Below are 15625 nucleotides of genomic sequence, written 5' to 3' on the forward strand. Positions count from 1 at the left end.
TTACATTTTTTCACTCTAAGCAAAAATAATATGGTCCTTGCCATCAGTACCTGATGCTGCGGGCCATAAAAAACAAACCCAAATGTAGGGTTTAGTCAAAAACAAACTGTTATTCCTAATGAATTCAAGCTTTAAATGAAAAGCACAAAAAGAAAGTATTTTCTTCTGTAGTTTAAACCCATCCCTTTTGTTTAAAAAAATGCTTCATGCAGCTTTGCAACAAAACTTTATGTAAACATGAGTAGCTGACAAGCTGACCCAAAACTTGTATTTATCCAAAATTAATAAAAGCTGCATATTCTAGTTATTTCATTAATGTTTGAAATATTTTTATTTTACTTAACCAGGAAAAAAAATCCCATTGAGATCCACTGAATATGTTAAAAATAAATAAATATGATGAAATAAAACAGATTGATAAATAAAAACAGTTACAAGTTAGTGATTTTGTTTCCAGGTCCTTCATAATAACATCAAACTGAGGCAAAGTTGTAAGCTTTAAATAGGTTGTGAAATATAAATAAAAATATGGATATAAAATAAGATTTTTGTATCTGCTTTGAGTAAAAAAATTATGAAAAAATACTGTTTTATTAATTATTATTTTGTGTTTGGGATGTAGTTATAATTATAGTTCGACTTTATTTTTGAGCATTTGAAAACATTTTAAGGAAGAGAAGCTGTAGCTGTATCAGTGGACCTTTATGCAGTATCAGAGTACCAGTAGTACTGCTCATACTATTTCCTCTAATGACAGGAAAATTTCAAAATAAAAGCCTGAAATCTGATTTCAATTTTTCCTAAAAGTTGATAATTAAAGTTCCGCTCTGATCATCATTTGATCTATTGTAAAAGCGTTCCCAGTGGTCTTTTAGTTAAGATTATGACATTTTGAGGCATTTTTTTAAACTGCTTTTTTCTGGGACATAGTTTCCATAGAACAGCAAAAGTTCATCAGAAATTTGCCTCCGAGTTGTGGGTGTGACTCCTGGCATAGTGTAAGCCTGCCCACACTTCCCATCATCCCTTTGTTTACACTCTCTCCTGCTAGCTTACAGCCTAATACAACTTCAACCTAAGATTATTGATGCAACAAAAATGGGGATCAGTATCTGAGGAATCCATCTGTACAGTTTTGATCTAGATACCAGCTCGGACAAGGAAAACAAAGACGTGCATGGATCTATTTGTCTGCAAGCGGATGCATCTGAATGGAGCGGAGCAGGGAGCTTCTGGCCTGCCAACTGAAGTTTGTATTTTGAAGTTTGCTTCTGATTCATCACGGTTTCAAAAAAGAAATACTCAGAAATGCAGCTTTAATCCTAATTGCCTTTATATATGTCCTCAATCATAAGAAAAATGCTACAAGAACATGTTAAAAACCCAATTTTCATTGGACTGGGTCTTTAAACAGAGTATATTTTATTCCTGTAATTACAAAATCCATAAAAACAGCATTATTTCTTAATAAAATGTTAATAATGTGATTATTTGTGAGTGTAATTTAGAGAATAAAGGAGAGCAGATGAATCATCTCCACCGCTGTGTGCAATGGTTGCCTGCATGGCTGCAGACGACGTAAAATGGAGCCGCATGAGTCTAAAGGCGGGGAGGGTTTGGGGAAGAATAGGTGGGGGAGCAGGTCGGGGGGAAAGAAAGAGAAAGTGTGACAGCACTGCAACAAGGGGAGAGCAGACGGGGGGGGAGTGAAATAGAAAGAAACTAATTTGTTCTTCTCATCTGTCTGGGCTCGCTCTCGTCTCACCTTGGCCCAGATTTACAGCCTTTACCACATTCACTGCTAATAGAGAACAGCACACACACACTAACACAAACACACCGACACAGTCGGCTCGAGAAGGCCATTAGTCCTCACACCCGTTATTACTTCCTAATCATCTGCCGGAATGTCAAAGATTTCACAGGAAAGCAGGAGAAGCCGGCTAATGTGAGCAGGCAGATGTCAAAGCAAGAGCAGGAGAAAAAAAATCTGTTATCTAACAATAATATGCAGGCGGCTGAGGGGAAAATATGACTGTTCAGATCCAGAGAACAGTTCAAAGAATCACAGGAAGAGTCAAGCAGATGGTTGATTTAAAACACAGCTTCACCAAGGTGAAGGAATACAAAACACGGGCGGGTTTATAGGGAGCACATTCTATCTGAGTTTGTTTCCTTTTGTTTTTGTAATTTTAGAGTCACACAGTACACCACAACACCAAGAACTTCAAAATGGATCAAGATGATCCCCATAGATCACGTGTGTCAAAGTCAAGAACCGGGGGCCGGATCCGGCCCTCCAGATCATTTTATTTTATCGTTATTAATGGCTAAGATGTTATCTTGTGCTTATTTTTAACTTGTATAATTTTGACAAAATCTATTTTTATGGAGAGTAAAATATTGAAAGTTATTTAATGTTTAGGTTAATTTATTCTGGAATAATATTCCTAACTATTCATTTTTCATGATTTTGTTAAAAAGTTACGATTTAAAAGTTTTAAAAATTGGCATTCTGCTAGCTTTTTGGACTATTTTGAAATTTGCTAAAATTTATAAGGCCATTTTGGAGTTGAGCTAATATTTCAGCTAAATGCTAACAGTTTTGGCTAATTTAGGCTTTTTTTAATGTTTTATTCGTCCATTTTGGAGTTAAGCTAATATTGTACCTACTTTCTAGCTGTTTTGGCTAATTTAGGCTTTTCTCAGTGTTTAGGCTATTTTGAAGTTTAGCTAATATTTCAGCTACATGCTAGCTGTTTTGACTAATCCAAGTTTTTTTGGTTTAATCGGCTCATTTGGCATTTAGCTATTTTAGCTGGCTATCAGCTTCAGTGTTTTCATCCGTTAGCTTCAGTGATTTCAGCTATCAACTTCAGCTTTTTTGTCAATTTCAGCATCTTCAGCTATCATCACTAGCATCTTTAGTGGCCAAATTCAGATTACAGCATTCACATTAGCATTATCACAGGTAATGCTATATATCTTGTTCATAATTATGCTAAAAAGTTATGGCTTTAAAACGTAGTTTTAGTGTGTTCATTAAATGTTTATCTTGTTCGGCCCACAACCTAAGGTGTGCTTTAGATTTTGGCCCCTTGTGCGATTGAGTTTGACACTCCTGCCATAGATATTTCCCCTAAATAAAGATAGAGAAGACAAAACAGGAACAGAATATAACCCTGTGTGAAAGAACCAAGCTGGCACTAGAACACATTCACCTAAATTCTACATCCAAATTCACAGTAGCCCATCTGTATATGGAAAGAGTGTTGACATCCTTCCCTGGAACTGCATCTACACATTGGTTCAGATTTGTGAAAGACACACCAAGTGTGTGAAAAAATTCACTTGTCACATCAACACACTGGACAGATATGTCTGCTTCACTCCGGAAAATGACAAGGACCATCATTTCCTCTCCGAAAACTGCTCCAAACACATGAAGGAAATCAGAAATCTGAGCATTGAATCATACAGGAAACCCACTCTCATGGATCTGTATCTTCTTCAACCTTAGCTAGGAGTAATCAGAACATGACACCACCATACCAACAAACTTAGAATGAACTGACAAAGAAAAGACCGTTTTCCTAGCTGGACTTTGAAAGCAAAGGAGAATTTGCAGAAGCGAGCCAAAGAAAGAAGGAGAGCAACAAAAAAACAGCCCTGTTCTCCTGCATGTGTCAGGTGTGTCTGAGAAACTCAAAAAGAGATTCAAAAACACAACATTCCTGTTCATTTCAAACCCTGCAAAACACAGAGTCGGACGCTGGTTTACCTCAAGGAACAGACAAAGCAGAGCAATCTGGACTATGGTATTTATAGGAAAAACTAAACAACAGTTATAGAAGAGCCACAACATCAACAGATAGTCCTTTGAGGATCAAATTCTGGAGTCAGATAAGCCCCCTCTGTTTTAATAGATTTGCCCAGTCGGCTACGGTCTAATTCACACCTGCAACACCAACAAAAAAACAATAATGGGCACTGAGCTCCCCCAGCAAAAAAAAACCAGACAACTGTTCTGATGAACCTTATATCTGCACGCATGAAATCGGATTGTTTAGCCCTTGTTTAATTGTAAGGGGTCCCGATGACCCTAGCCTTACATTGACGTGTTATCCATCCCATGACAAATGTGGACAGGATTTCATATCTGCCATGGACACCAGTGAAAATCAAGAATCATTGAGAAAAAAAAAGGTTCTGCACACTGTATTGTTGGGTACAGATGACCCCAGTCCCAACGTTAACACACCTAGGATAGCACAAGGGTTAAGGGTGTATTCAGACCGGACACACTTGGTTTTCTTAAACTAAAATGGAGTTCCTTTCCCCAATAATTTTGGAACAGAGTTTCAGTCTGAATGTGTGCAAACGATCCTTTGTTCAGGACCAGGAACCGGTCTCTGACCCATCTTTTGAGGTGGTCTTGATTTGTTCCCACTCACACTGAACTTCAGTTCACTTTCAAATTCCTCAGTCTGAATACAGTCCATGCTGAGACCAAAACAACTGAACCGAAAAGGCTACCGTAGTCCGTCATTAGCGGACAAACGTAGACAGCGATGCAACAGCAACTCACTGAAATGTGGTCGAATGGATGCAGGCTCATTAAAACAACTTTTAATGTGATACACATTGCTTCTCACATTGTTTTCCTGAAAATCTGTTGTTGTCCCAAACACTTATCACTGTACATCATAGCCATAGCGTCTAGTAACCGCCTTGCAGCATGCGCCTGCTGTCCCAACATAGTGAACACAAGTTAACAAGCCTGGCAAGGATTTGCAAATTGCAGCACCTCCATCTTTTTCTTTTTATCCCACCATGTAACTGCTGGCCAATGACTGAAGAGACCTTTGGTCACGTGGTTGTGTTTACAAGCTTTGGAACAGAAATCTCCAGTGGACCCAAATAAGTGGACTCTGTCCGGAACAAATCATTTTTCCAGTCTGAATACACCCTAACTTTAAGTAAAAAATTGACAACACAAATGAAGAAGCTTCTACGATAAGCAGTGAAACGTCTTCTAGCTGGACCTTTGAAGTACAATCGTACTAAAGAGGTGAATCCTGGAATATTCTGAGAGAATCTTCACAAATACTCGCTGAGTGACTAGAAAAGACCATGTGGGGATGAGATGATCCCTACAAACATCAAAGCCAACCATCAAAGCGTTACAGCTCAGGTATATCCGCCATTGTTCCTTTATGTGTTCCACCTCAAAGAGGTCCATTGAGCTCGAGTTTAGTTTGTAATTTTTAGTATCCACATTGATACCTTGTTTTTCTTTTTGCATATATTTTTTTTTTACTCCACTGCTCATAAAATACCAGAACTGCGTGGAATTTTTCCACCAAGTACCTCCAGGTGTTCTTTTGTTGGACGTTTATTTAAATCAAACATTTTCAAAACTTTAAATCAAAAATACTGCTTATGATCCATTTTTATTGTTATCTAAATTTACGTGCCAAGCTCATGAGCCTCTAAGAAGCCTGGTAAATCCATAGCTGGGATTTTTAGGTTTAGTAATCAAACTTGCATTATTTATGACTGTTTTATAATGGATTTTGAACTGTCATAATCACTGCAAAGCAAAGCAACTTAGAGTTGTTCTACCTGTTAAAAAAAGCCTTGAATAAATAATTAAAGCAAAGCATGGTTGCAAAATAAGGAGATTCCAGAATTTGCTGTCCTTTACTTATCGTTTTTAATTGAAGAAAAGATTATTTGGTATATTTTTCACCGATAACTTTAATATTTTCATTTTATTTGATTGATTTTATCGATAAACTCAAATTGATTTAAGAGCTTCCCAAGTGTACTAACCACAGCTGGCTAGTTTTTAAGCAGTAAATGTGGGTAAAATAATGTGCAGTCAGCAGAAGGAAAAAGACAGGTTTCCAGCTTTTCTGATTATACAATTTAATCTATTAAATCTCCAATCCCAAGTAACTACAGTATAATTTGCATAATTTCTGTCCATTTCAAATCACTAAATTTGAGTCCATACCATTTTTTTTAATCCAACTTTTACATTGTAATATGTGAGATCTAAAATTCAAGCAAATATTTCTAATTTTGATACATATACGTGATTTACAAAAACAATCTTAAACCTGTCAACTTTCAGTCTACAGTCTATTCACAAAATAAAAATCACAAGTGCTTCTAACCACTTAGACAGCACTCGACAGCAAAGAAAAAAAATCTATCTTGGCACAATCCAGCGAATCAATAATAAAACTGAGTCCTAACAGCACTGATGGCTACAACAAACAATGCTACATCTAACGGTGAGGAGGTGGTATGTGTTGTTCCTTAAATACGATTGTTTGCCGTGTCTTTATAAAGGCCCCTTAAGGATCTGTAGGTGTAATCCGGAGACACATTTAGATTAAGCTGCACTGAACGTGAAAGACAAATGAAATCTTTAAAAAGGCCAAGGCCAGAACTGAACCATCTCTCTGACACAAACTTTATGAGCAGGATATCAAACCCAAACTTCAATGTGCCAAGGAAATCAATAATGCATCATAGCTTCTATTTTATTTATTAAAAGCAAAACACGGAGCACCTTTGCACCTTTTCTTCAATTTTTTTTGTTACGCTTCCCTCTTTTTTACTCTAGTTTTAGTGCTTTAAGAGTCTTCACTGCTTTTTTTCTGACATTTTATCAGATGTAAACACATCATTTTGTTTGCAGTTTTGAAATGAAGCAGTTGTGATGCAACAGATTACTGTTTTTTTCACAATACGTTTTGTTCATGAGTTTATGGTTTCATCCTCCATAATAAATACAAACAGGTTTGTTGATTAAAAAAAAAAGGATTTATCAAATATTTAATTTTTTCACCATTTATTAACAAAGTTCCTCACAATCCATTTCCTCCTTGTGGGATCAGTAAAGTTATATTCATTTGTTTATTTTAAATTAATACCTTTAGGTCGACAGCTGCATTATTTTTAGAATTGTTTTTGTCTGACAAACTTATTTTCAAATGAAGCGTTTTCAATAGGAAATCCCATTAAACTATAACCATAAATCTGTTGAGTAGTTTGGCTGTGATATTCGGTCCTGCTAAAACATTCTGCTCTATGGCAGCCTTTTATTCCACACTGCTACAAAGACCATTCTGCGTTTGACCAAAATATTAATATAACATATCGCAAATTTATAGTCATCGCGATGTCACACTGTGCAGAACATGTATTGAAAAGGCGTCTTAAATTCCAATAAATGGTTATCTTAAAAGTTTACACATGCAAAAACAATCTTGTAGCAGCTTCACATATTTAATAAATAAATGAGCCCTTTTCAAATTTCACTAATCGGACGGACATTTTATGTTAGATACTTGCCTTTTTTTGGAGTCATTTGGAGTATAATTTAAGTTATGTTGAATGTATTCAAATAAAACTGATGCAGTACAATGGAAATGTATTTGTTGATTTGCTACATGGTCATGTATCGAAAGTCAAATTGTCAATCGCAAGTTTTCTAATATCTTGAAGACCTAAACGAAACACATTTGTCTTCATCTAAAAAGCGAAGAGCCAACATCATTCGAGATTTTCCAAACAAAAGACTTAGATACTCTTAAAATTATTTTCCTTCAAAACAACTAACTAAATGAAAAATAAAAAAAAACAGAAAAATAATAATTTATTATACAGAATCTGAAGCACTTACTGTGATAAAATGGTTTTGATCTGGTAAGACCCCTTAACACAGAGGATGTTTCACCCCCATTTAGTAAGTACGTTATTAGTCTGAGCTTTTTCAAGTATCCGGTTTTCTGATTCAATGCAATTCGAATAAAGAAATACTCAGAAATTCAGTTTTAATCATAAATTCTTTTATATAGTTACAGGGGAAAATATGTGAACCCTTTGGAATTACTTGGCTTTATGCATAAACTGGACACATGATTGTGTTCAGTAAAAACATGAAAACATATTTTGGTGTGATTTAAGCAGCCAATGTGTTTCTCCATTAATATGATTTATGTTGAGATTTTAAAAAAACCCACCATGTGTCATTTTGTACATAAATTACGGTACTCCAAAAGGGTTCACATACTTTCCTTTGCAAAGACGTCCTCTACTATGAGAAAACCGCTACTAGAACATAATAAAAACCCAAAAGACATTTTTTTTTATTTTTAAAGACATTTACTGTAGTATCAGTTTGACTTGTTTTTTATGAGCTTTTCATTGCTTATCGTTTGTTTAATTTTGCTTCAAAACTGACAAAAAAGTAAAAAACTCATAAGACAAAAACTGAAAATAAGGAACATTTTCACCACCACTCAGCATAAAGCTCACTAAAGGCTCAACGTTAAACAGATTCACTTTAACAAGCTCACTGAACCGGTTTGAACGCGTTCCAAAATCTGATAATTATTATGACAACAATCCAGCTCCATCTGAAAACGCCCAACTTCCTTATTCATCCAAGCTGATAGACTACAACTGTTACAGGTTAAATTTGATGCTAGCTTAAAGCCTGAATAGAAAAAAACTGCACATTCTAAGAATTTTTATTATCCATCATAAAGATATAAAGAGTCACTTTTGTTTTGTTTAATATTTAATCTCTCTGTTCCTTAAATGTTCTTACAAAGATTTAATGACTTGATTTTGTCAAACTGCTTCCAATACTTCACAAACTCGTACAATAAAACAGAAAATATGACAATACTTTGCTTGATCATTGCAAACAAGAAACAGTAAATTAGAATCTAATCCAAACATTGATTTTAGCACGCAGATGGAATTTGAGCTATATTTAGAACTTTTATTGATCCCGCATTAAGGAAATGCAGCTGTTGCATGACTACAAGTGTTGGGAGTTAAAACAGAGGGTGTCTGGTTCATTCGAAGGTGTCTTCACCCTGTCTCCATTTCATCACAGATACATCAGGGAAACAGGAAACCACTGAACCAGAAATGCCCTCAACAAATCTGATGGAGCAGAAGTGTGACAGTTTTCTGCTTGCATACAGAAAAGCACATTCTACCAGGATTTTCCTTCAATAAACATTAGAATTCCTTTATTAGATCTCCAGGTTTTTATTTTAATACCATAAGCATACTGTTGATTTTCACTGAGCAAAACATCTTCATCCTAGTGGCCTTGACAGTTGAGCTCTACCAAATGTTTTCAGCACATTATCATTTGATAAAAGCTCTTTCCCCTTCAAATTTACAGCAAAAAGTGATGCTAAACTGTGAGTCTTGAGAGACTGCTTTCCGGTTTTTAAACTGACCACTTAGCAGCAATGGGAAAATAGTTTTGCTCTATATTTAGTATTCCGTCCGCTGGCCTGAAAAACCACTAAAAGCTGGAAAAGAGAAGCAGTAACATTCACCGGTCTGCATCTTAAATCATGGTCACCATTTAATAAGCCCAGACAAATGCTGAAACCATTACACAATCCACTGATCTTTATCCGTACAAACATTGACTGCTGCACTGAACTGCAGGGAAGCCGTTTTCCTTTTATGTTTTCCAAAGTTAGCTTTCAAAGTTAATAGCCGTAATCATGATGTTTGAATTAACCAGATACCAGATAACTCTCCAAACACATCGACAACCATCTGAGAAATTCATTTATTATGCAAGAAAGAGCATTTACACGCATGTGTAATAACCTCCGTTAAAATGAAATCCTCCAAAAGCTGCTTTAAATTCTGACAACCAGCAAAGCCAATTTGTCCTCTAAAAGAGAATTCTAAACCTGAAAATCTCCCAAACACTACATATTAATGAATTAGTCCATTTTAATATCTACAGAGGATATTTGGTGCTTTTAAATAATACCAAATGGTATGGGGTAGGGATCTAGGATTTTTAGTTTTTGATGGATTAAAAAAGTATTTGAGTGGACAATTGTTTTTCTTTGACAGTCCTTAAAAAACCTCCAAAAAATATCAAATCTATTAACCAATTTCCTTTAAAGTGCTTGCATCATTTGAAAAAAATCTGCTTTAAAGACAATTTAATGAGCTAAAAAAATTAAAGTTTCTACCTTTGTTTAAGCTTTACATCCCAAGGTATCACAAAAAGTTCTTTTATACCAAATAAAATTGGTTTTTAAATTTTGGGGGAATTTTTTTTAAATAAATCAAACTGATATGATCGAAGAATTTTGTAATTTGTACAGGTGATGTCTTGAAGTTGAGTCAAGGCACCTGGACTAAAATCTTCATGTTCGCCTTGACTCAACTTCAAGACAAACAATAAAATCCTCAGATAACCCGCCTTTGTAGTTAGAATCCTAGAAGATCCGTATCCGGCTGAGGGATGTCCTATAGCAGTAGTGGTTCATATGACCTGCAGCAACATTCAAACAAGCGTTGTCTCACACATTAAATAACCTCATCAATGCCAATAACCAGGTTCTCCTAGTGGAACATTTGGAATCACTGTATTGGGAATCCCATTAGAACACAAGCAACAAATCCATAAACACTTCCTGCTTTACTCACAAATTACATTTAATTGGCTGGACAGATCCTGGAGTATATGAATGAGCAATTATGAGACTGCTTTATTAGTTAGACGAATCTAAACCTTTACTCTGTTTTTTGTTTTACTCCAAATCCATAAAAACTATTTTTTTTCATGTATTTTGTTTTTGTGCTGCTGTTGGTAAGGGAAAATTCAAAAATAAGACAGAATAGCTGCTGCAGTTATTGAAATAGTATTTGGTTTGTGTTGGAAAAAAAAGTTATTTATCAAGTTGTTTTTTTTATTGCAAATTTTATTTAAGTTTCCTTGATATTTAGAATTTAAAAGAGTAAATTAAAAACTTATAGGTTCATGCAAATAGTATTTTAATTTGATGTTATTTGTGCATCAAACTAGAACTGCCACGATTAGTCGACTTATCGACAATTAAAATGGTCAACGACTAATTTAATAGTCAATTAGTCGTTACTTTATATTAAATGGAGTCAGAGTCTAGTAAAGTTGAACAAAGTTATGAGCGTTCAGCACCAAAAAAAATGCAAATTTGTTATATTTGAGTCAGTGAGAGCAAAACTTTATCTCTTGTGAAAAATAGTTCCTTGTTTCAGATGTCGACCTCATTTTATTTAATCTTGTTTAAACTGTTATATTAATTATCTTTATTTGTAGTTAGTTTAAAGCTAATGATGGTTAAGATGTGCTTTACACTTTGCACTTGATTAGTCGACTAATCGGAAGAAAAAAAAATTGGTGATTAGTTGACTATTAAAATAATCATTTGTGGCAGCCCTACATCCAACCAAGCACATGGAAATTCATGTTGGCTACATGCAATTCCAAGATGCAGATTGTTCTATTACCTCCACATATTTTCAGTGACTAAATGTTGTTCTTGGTTAGTGCTGCCACAAACGATTATTTTAATAGTCGACTAATCACAGATTATTTTTTCCGATGAGTCGACTGATCGGGTCATGCATAAACTGGATGTAAGGCACACATCTTAACTATCATTAGCTTTGAACTAACTAAAAACTAGATATATAGCATTACATGCAATAATACTAGTGTGAATGCTGTAAACTGAGTTTGGCCACTGAAGATGAGAGTGTTGATAGGTGAAGCTGCTGAAATTAATAGCTAAAAACACTGAAGCTGATAGCTGAAACCGCTGAATCTTGCTAAAACAGCGTAAAAAACTGAAGAAAAGGCCTAAATTTGCCAAAACAGCTAGCATGTAGCTGACATATTAGCCTTCCTCTTCTTCACCTTTCGGCTTATCCCATTTTCCGGTCGCCACAGCGAAACCAGCACCCACTGTTTTCGCATCAAAGATTTGGCAGAGTTTTTACACCTCCTGACGCAACCCTGTATTTGAAGGGCACAGGGACCCAGTTAGGTAGTAGCGTCAAGGGTCTTGCCTAGAGACCCAATCTGGATGGAGATCAGTGGACACCCTGGGGATTGAAGCCCACTGAGCCATCCAGCCTCATAGCTGACATATTAGCCAAACTCCAAAATAGCATATAAAAAGGCTAAATTAGCCAAAATAGCTAGCATGTAGATGAAAAATTAACTATACTCCAAAATAGTCTAAAGATTTTAATAAATGCCAAAAAAGTCAAAAAAGCTAGCATAACTCCATGACTCTATATAATATAAAGACTAATTGAATTAGTCGATAATAGTCGACTAGTCGCACGTATTAAACTCAATTTTTTACATTTTCAAATCATGGTAATAATTTAAAATATAAGGCACTAAGAGATAAGAGCTAAATACAAACGAAAATGAAAAACATTGCTTTGTATGACAGGTTTGCAAATCAGCTGATTCCTGCTGAGGTCCACAGAATATAATCATTATTTATCAGCTTTAAGTCATCTATCGTGTTGTTCTGGTTTTGCAGGCTGCTTGTGATGAGATTTATGCCACTTGAAGTGTAGATTGTGTACACATGGAGGGAAAGTTGGCAAGCAGACGCCTGCCAGACCAAAACAGCCAGCAGAGAAGTCACGTGGTCAACTGTAAACAAAGCAGTTATGCAATAAATCTGAGATTCATGCGTTTGCCGGGAAACTGACCCGCCGACGGTGCACGGGGTGAACTGTATCAGGCAGGGTCAGCCTGCTGGATGGGTGGATGGATGGATGGGTGGTGAGGACTGAATCCGCCCCCCTCCATGATGTGACTCATGTTTCCCCGCTCAAGCGTTGCCTGTTTCCCGCACGGAAGGGGGCGGGAAGGGGAAAGAAGCGCCATAATAGTGTCTTCCACCATGCAAGGACCCCCTTCCTGTGGTTTTCAAAAGGCACCCACGTGTTGTCATTGATTGACAAAAGCAACGTGTTTATGGCTTATGTGAGGAGGCTTAAAAATAAATAAAATAACGGGGAAGGGGGTATGCTGACAGAAAGTATTAAAGATGTGGGTGTGCAGGAAAAAAGATAAAACTGTCATTTGGTTTAAGGCAGAGCAGCAGCATTTTATAGCAGATTATAAACATAACCGTTTGTCACTCAGGAAGGCGATACTGTACATCCAAATAACAGGCTTTGGACGAAAGTGATGCTGTGATTCCAGCCCGCAAAGAAAAGGGGAGAAAAACGGTCACGCGGCACTGCTTCTATTTGTTGACAAGATAAACTGAGGACAAAACGTTTAAAACAGCTATTTAAAAAAATGCTAATAGCGATTTTTGGAGCTAGCTCACAAGCTAGGAGCTCCGCTATGCTATAATGAAACTGAGGACGGGAGAGAAAGCGCATTCACCTCCGCTAGCCGCTAGCGCCCATCCCCCAACCTTCCAGCCTTCCCCGTCCGCGTCCACCATCTTTAATCAGCTCTTCGCCTCCCTTTGCAGCGCCCAAAACACGACAAAAACACCGCGCACTCACCTTTCACGACCATCGCCGAACCGATCACCACATTCCCAGATATTAAATCGAAATTGGTTGTAAATTGGTTCTGATATTTATATTGAAAATTGGCCGTGCGAGCGGAACCGCGCCTTGAGAGAAGAGCAGCAATCCTAAACCGCCATCTGGTGGTATTTTCCTCTCTGCGATGCAGCGGGAGCGGCGCAGCCTCAGACCGGGACACAGCTGCCCCCTGGCGGACACTCCGATGCAGCGGAGACGCGCCTCCGGGGGGCGCGTGCGGGCAGGAAGGGAGGAGGGAGGAAGGGGGGAGGCAGGACCCCAGCAGCATCACAGCAGAGCTCCTCTGTCCCACTATAATTACAACATCTAACACGCAGTCAACTGAAAATGACGCTTTTATATTAGTGCAGGAAGGAAGCCAAAAGTTTCCAACTGGGAGCTTTTATTTTAAATTAAAATTTTACGTTTTTTAAAGCCTAATTTATGCTCCCGCCTTCTTAAATAACCTTGTTTTTGTGTTTTACTGGGAATTTTTAAATATTTTAAGTAATAATCTATTCATTTACGGTGTTGTTTATGTTTTGCAAACTTTTAAAATGTAAATCATTTTTTTTACTATCTTCATAGGTTTTTTTTTCTTTATTCTGATTTTTAATTTACACCACTTCCTCTCTTTTTGTTTGTTGCATGAGTCAATTCAACATTAGAGATCAAATGCAAATTGTCCATAATATTAATAACAACAAAAAGAACTCCTAAATTAGTTTTTCTAAATGTGATTTTTGGCTCCTTCATTGTGGCTCTCTGGTTAATGAAGAATAAAAACACAACCAGAATTAAGTCACAGCAGATTTTCTATTTTTGAATAAATTAAAGGATTTTAAGTGTGCCAAATGTTTAAAAAATACAGTAAAAGTCAATTAATTAACTTTGTTTTAATTTTAGTTTGTTAGAATTACAAATTTCTGACAAAAAAGTAAAATAAACTTTTTTTAATCACTGTTTAATCACTATATTTGCTGCACTGAGATGATCCAATGTGACGGATTTATTTTGAAAGGAAGTCATGAACAGAAATTACTCTGTTGAAAGTAGTTGTATTTAGTAATAGCATTTTCTCTCTGTATGTGTATGTTTTATTTATGCCAAAAACCAACATTTTATTTATGAAAATAGTAACTTTAACTCAAATATAAATCAATTTCTCTATTTTTTTCAAAGGGTAAAGTCAGATTTTGTGGCTCCTCCGGAGTGTACTCAGTAAGAAATAAACGCCAATTACTCTTTAAGTGTCGAAGGTTGCAGACCCCGGAGCCAAACAAAGCTTTAATAAACCCAAATACCTTAGACAATCATTTCAATTTGAACAACAAAAATGTTGTTTTAAGTTTAATTTGCGTTTATAGATAAACATTACCTAGAAAAATGATCATTTTTTTCTTAAGTAAAAATGTAAATAACAAAATAACACAGACATTTTTTTATTCAATGTTACTTATCACATTTTTAAATACACATTTTTGCTTTGTTTTTACTATAAAGAAAACCAAATGAAAAAAAATGTTTGTATTTAAATCACTTTTAAAACAAAGTTCGTTTAGGTGCTTCTTTTACCTCCACTTTGACTAATACACATTCAAACATGTCTTTGGCCCTGAGCTGAATCTGGATAAACCCAATTACAGAGCCTGGATGTCCTCACATTACTCTTCCTAACAACGGTCCAGAGGGGAGAGAGCTCCAGACAAACAGAGAAGGCCTGATTTCCCCTAATTACATTAGACAAACTTCAAAGTCATTAAGCAGAAATCAAACTGCTCTCTGTAAGCAGGCTAATGCGAGTGCTTCTGTGTTTGAATAAAAACCCCCAGACAACCTGTTGTTGTGTCTCAAAAACATAATTTATCATTAAAATTGTTCACTTTTATGAAAAAAATCATTCTTTGAAGTTAAAGTTTTGACCTCTGATGTCCAAATGTTGGGAGAAGTTACTCTTGTGAACTCAAAGGAACTTCAGCTTAAAGCCATTTAACAGCACCAAATTCAGCATAGTCTCCTAGTCGCAACATGTGAGACGAAAGGCTGTCAGCAGACCACGAAGTGCAACTTAAACTCAGCAGATATCAGAAAATCACAGCCATTCTCTTTCAGCTGAGCAACAATAGATAATATATATTGCAGTCTGTCTGTAAAGCTTTTGTGGAGCGGAAGATAAGATCATAAAAGATGTCTGAGCTTATAAAAGTGTTTTAACACAAAC

General features: G+C 36.1%; 1 protein-coding gene across 1 annotated transcript in view; it reads right to left on the reverse strand.

Moving 5' to 3' along the window:
• stag1a (stromal antigen 1a) overlaps positions 1-14194 on the reverse strand; it is a 44099-nt gene extending 29905 nt beyond the window's left edge. Inside the window, exon 1 of the mRNA XM_024270115.2 lies at positions 13381-14194. The gene's annotated coding sequence lies outside the window, so the exon portion shown is untranslated. The remainder of the gene's footprint in view (positions 1-13380) is intronic.
• Between the last annotated feature and the right edge of the window lie 1431 nt (positions 14195-15625).

The sequence above is a fragment of the Oryzias melastigma genome, linkage group LG22 (assembly GCF_002922805.2).
Source record: "Oryzias melastigma strain HK-1 linkage group LG22, ASM292280v2, whole genome shotgun sequence".
NCBI classification, from domain to species: Eukaryota; Metazoa; Chordata; class Actinopteri; order Beloniformes; family Adrianichthyidae; genus Oryzias; species Oryzias melastigma.